This window comes from Choristoneura fumiferana, chromosome 23 (assembly GCF_025370935.1).
Source record: "Choristoneura fumiferana chromosome 23, NRCan_CFum_1, whole genome shotgun sequence".
NCBI classification, from domain to species: Eukaryota; Metazoa; Arthropoda; class Insecta; order Lepidoptera; family Tortricidae; genus Choristoneura; species Choristoneura fumiferana.
The window spans coordinates 3,215,882-3,221,114 of record NC_133494.1 but is presented as its reverse complement, the minus strand read 5'-3'; the positions used below and the strand labels follow the sequence as shown (position 1 = coordinate 3,221,114).

At 37.6% G+C, this 5,233-nt stretch overlaps 1 long non-coding RNA gene across 1 annotated transcript; it reads right to left on the bottom strand.

Annotated features, from left to right (window-relative positions):
* Positions 1-1,927: 1,927 nt before the first annotated feature.
* On the bottom strand, positions 1,928-3,451 carry LOC141440945 (uncharacterized). Its single transcript, XR_012452765.1, has 3 exons — positions 2,704-3,451; positions 2,222-2,580; positions 1,928-2,095 (listed from the first exon to the last, which is right to left on the bottom strand). It is a non-coding gene; the product is annotated as an uncharacterized lncRNA (long non-coding RNA).
* Between the last annotated feature and the right edge of the window lie 1,782 nt (positions 3,452-5,233).

Here is a 5,233-nt window from a genome sequence, read left to right as displayed (position 1 = left end):
TATTTTGTTTTATTTAAAGTATTTATTTAGTTTAAACACTAGCTTTTGCCCGCGGTTTCACCCGCGTGGAATTCGGTTATCGCGCGCTGTTCCCTCGGGAACTATGCATTTTTCCGAGATAAAAAGTAGCTTATGTCACTCTCTGGCCTATAAGCTATCTCTATGCCAAAAATCACGTCGATACTCCCTCCGTTTCGACGTGAAAGACGGACAAACATACAAACACAAACACTTTCGCATTTATAATATTAGTATGGTTATGGATGCCACGCTATCAGAACCTTGATTTTGTTGCATGTTCCGTTTATAAGTATTAAATTGCAGAAGCACGACGAAGACGTCGTACTTTTTATATATTCCGCACTCCACTCCGCCCTAGGCCCGCGTGGGAACTACGCTCCAAGCCCTCTCATTCTGAAAGGGGACCTGTGTCCAGCAGTGGGACTTATGCTGGTATGATGGTGATGATGATGAAAAACGTAATAGTATCCAAAAGAAAAAAGATACCTAGTGGCTCATTGATAAGCCACTAGATCTTAAGTGTTACATTTGTTAAAAATTTAGGACTCAGGAGGAATAACAATTTCAAAATTTACTTTCTACCTATGCATGTTTTACCTACTTTGTGCAGGTCCATATCAATGAAATAGAAAGTTTCACCTTGCTACGAGTATTGCTTGCCTGCCGTATTAGCTTAGGCGGGCTTGCCTAACTTAACTTTAATCTGTTAACTATTAACTCTGAGTTAACTAGTGTCGAAATGTTTAAAACTGGAAACCCACGTACAAGTGAGATAGGTTATAATTATAAGTTGTAGTTCAACAGCTTTATTGCTTGGGTATTGTTATAATGAAATGAAATTTTACATAGATAAAAATATCAAATTTTCGCTGTCCCATTGCAATTTAGTTACCTACACTTGAATCTAAGATGAATTCAATTCATAACACATTATAATGGGCTTCGAATCACATTATTTTTTAATTATGGCATCCGTCTATAAACGGTAATTTTGGGCAAAAACATAAATATTTGTGACAACTCAATTTAAATTCGTTCCACAATCCCCTATAAGTCATACTTATTACAAACGTTATACTTAATGTAGTTTGTAACAACGATGAAACTTAAAAGTAAAGTCTTGTACATTTAAAAGCTTTCCGTATCAAGAGACGTTTAGTGTGAACGTCCATTTGTTCGCCACGTACCCTGTAATTTGAAATAACTTAAAACGTCTGAGTAAAACGCTCGCGATGCGATTTACTGAAAAGACATTAAGTAAATTCAACTTTACGCTCTCCTTAACAGTTACGAAATATAAAAGCTTAATATACGTTTCGGAACAGTCATAACTTACCATAATTTCCAATGGACAGACATGTGGGACAACAGTAGAAATCTGGTACTTACTTATTTGTTATTATTAAAATACGGGTGCGCCTTGGAGAATTTGTCTAGCAATCAAATTGAGTTAAATGATTTAAATAATCCATTGAGTGATGCATCTTTATTAAACTGCGTGGTGGATCTTACTCAAATAACAGTTATATTTGCACCAACAATACTAATTCTAGAGAACAAGAAAGATGACAAAGATGAGGCGTTTTTCAATAAAATGACCAAGGCATTTGCAAACCATGATCTACCTATAACCATCCAGGATCAGGATAATTATACAGGCAATCAAACTTATGGTGCATATAAAGAAAACGTTATTGTCATAGTTCATTTTGACAACTGTAAAAAGCTTACCGACTTTGATATTCATGGCGTCGACAAGAAGGTGAAATATATCATCATTATTTCAGATTATACAGAAGAATCTTTTGAATTGTTGCAGAGATTTGGTCATAAATATATAAAACGTGACATAACGTTTATTATACGGGACCCTACAGGACGAAATCATAGTATAGAGACTTTTTACCCGTAGTAGACGAAGTTAAATGTAAGCTGGCAGATAAAATAAAACCAACTCAAATAAATTCTTGCAGTAACAGCTCTTTGAAAACTAAAGTCGTATTTCCGGATGAAGTAAAAATCGATATCAAAAAATGCCCCTTCAAAGTCGGCATGGCCACAATGTATCCATTTTCTAAAATACCGAATAAAGATAAATTAAACAATTACGATCTGATAACTGAAATAGAAGGTTCAGATGTAGAAATAATTAAAATAATCGCAAACAGATTAAATGCATCAATAGAATGGCGATACTTACGCAGAGCAGAAGAAAATCCATTCACGGATGTAGAATACGTTAAGGTTATTAGAAATGGAAGCTTAGAACTTTGCGCCGGAGGTCTGTACAATATTTATGGAGACCTGGTTTCGTATTCAGGCATTTACACTAGACAAGCAGTTATATGGATATATGCAGCCCATAGGTCTAGTAGATCTTGGACCAAACTGGTGCACCAACTTCACGGCATGTATTTATTTTTCATCTTTTACATAAGCTACTGCAGCCTCTCTTATTTGATTCGCAAATACGACTGCACAAAACCGTCTCTGAAAGACATCGTATTTTACAGTTGGGGCGCTCTTATTGGCGCAGCCTCGCTAGTTAAACCGACATCACTGAAACACAAAATATTGGACATTTTCTACTTAATATTGAGCATTTATCTGGCATCTTATATGAACATTCAGTTGTACAGTTTTCTAACAATAGACAGACCTGCAGTTATGTTTAAGACTTACGATGAAGTCTTCAGCTCGGGTCGAGTTCCTTACTTGAGTCCCACTCACAAGTGGTTCCTACAGGAGAAGAATTATTTAGCGTTTGCTAATACATCTAAAGATTGTGATGGCTTTTATGATTGCGCCGATAAAACTCTTGCTTTGAACGGGTTAACAGCAATTTTAGACGAATATTTCTACACCCTCCAAGCTGCAACGGCTGTTAATGACGAAGCGCGGGTCCTAAGAGCAACACAAAATATAGTAACAGTATACCAAGAAATGTTGATCCGGAAAGATAGTCCGTTCGTAATTAGTATTCAAAAAGTAATTCAAAGATTATTTGAAGCTGGTATTTGTAAGCACTTGTATAAAGAAGCAATTGGTATAACGGTTGTGGCCAAAGCTGAGAGTGCTAATAAAAATGCAGTAAGTAATAGCTACAGTTGTGAATCAGGGTGCGCTATAACACTGACGCAAGTGGCCGGTGTGTTTTATGTGTGGGTTATCGGTTGTTTGCTGTCTACGTGTGTAGTAATTGTGGAAATAATGTGGAAAAGCGGTGAAGTAAGTTCGAAATTGAAACTCGGCCTCTTTAGGTCCTAGCACGCAACGAATACATGCGAATTCTAAATACACAGTTTACTTTTTTTTTCAATTTTCATGCATGATTGGTAAATGCTACCATCAATCAATTGTATTTTTTTTATAAAATGTCAAAAACCCCTTAAATTTGGCATGGTCAAAATAAGGGATAGCGGACGGAAAGTTGTATGAAAACTGACCAGTTGATTTTGCTTTGCAGTGTAAGTACATGATACGCATTAGTTGATAGTATGATTCAAGTAGTATCACCTAAATGAATAAAATATTAGACTCTCATAAAAGCCATGGTTTGACCTGTGGCCTCTCAAGCTGAGGATCGTGGGTTCGACTCCGGCTCTCGCACCTCTGAGTTTTTCAGAATTCATGAGCGAAATCACATTTGAACCACATTTGAGTTTTACAGTGAAGGAAAATATCGTGAGGACACCTGCACGCTACTTGGGTGTGTGCAGTTCCGAATCCGCACCGAGTCCGCGTGGGAATTACAGCCCAAGCCTTCTCATTCTGAGACCTGTGCTGTGCCCCGTAGTTGGACGTATATTATACAGATATCACACATCATTCGCTCCGCTTCGTTCCTCTTTCATGGACGCGTACCCTAAGTGTCCTAATTTATCTGGCAGTTCATTAAAAAAAGAAAAAGATTAAAATATCTCCTTGATGAAGTTTAACGAAAGAATCCGCTCCACTCGGTCGGTATTCGGTTAATTAAAAAGTTTCCAGGTTCTACGAATGCTACTTTCCTTCTTATTTTAGAGTACCTATCTATGTAACGAGTGGTATTCTATAGTCCCTCAGCTGTTTGTGGTTCTATAGGAGCGAATAAGAAACTTACAGAGTATAATGTCTGTAACATAGACAATTTATTGAATCAGGCGTTAGTTTGTGAAATGAACTAAAACAATTAAGTACTTTGTCCAAACATCTAGTAACACGGTGAACGATTGTGTTCCTCCAAAGATGAGCTCTGGTAGAGTTCGAAACGCGTCAGCGTAGTGTGGTGGTGATAGATAGGTCTCTGTGATTGAGGAGGCAGTTGTGGCAGAGCTCCATGAACACGCATTTTTTTGTCGGCGGCCGATCGTAAAATCCGCCAGATCACGAAATTCCTAGGTATATCATGAAATGGCGCCATTTCATGATATGCCTAAAAGTTGGCCAGGCATATCACGATGTGCCTAAGAAACAAAACGGCAGATCGATTAGAGCAATGCTTTCGTCGATATTCCTAGCTTTATATCGTGATTATGCCGAAAAAAACAATAGGTACGACGAGCGAAGCGAGGAGTGGTTAGTATGAATTGTGTCCACAACGACTCTATTGTTAACAGCGTAGAAGTGTGTTCTGATATTTTAATGATCAAATTTTTGCTCACAAGTTTATGAACTCTACTGTACCACAAGCTTTATGGTAAATTAAAAAATCGTGAGGAAACCTGCAAACCAGAAAGCAATCAACTGATATGTGTCATGTGTGTGGTACATGTTTAATAGTATATGTGAAGTTCCCAATCCGCACTGGGCTCGCGTGGGAACTACGGCCCACGCCCTCTCATTCTGAGAGGAGGCCTGTGCCCAGCAGTGGGACGTATAATGGCGCCTAATTATTTTTATTTTATGTAATTCCCAAATCACAAAAGATGTAGTCCAACCAAAGATTTTTTCTCCACAATAAAGAAAACACTGAGTTGGAGGCCAGCCGACTAATGGGCTTTCCATGTTATTTTTTTTCCACAACAAATATGATTTATGTTACACCAAGAATGAAAATTGTAGTTGGTAATGTATAAGTTGCTACTGTAAGTAATAAGTCATTTGTGATTGTGACAAGATTTTTTTACTTTGCGATTGAGTTTATTGCAGATAAAATAATATTATCCGGGTGACCGAGCTCCGCTTGGGCTAAAACTCGGTACCAAAAGCGTTTTCCCAAGATAAGATCAAA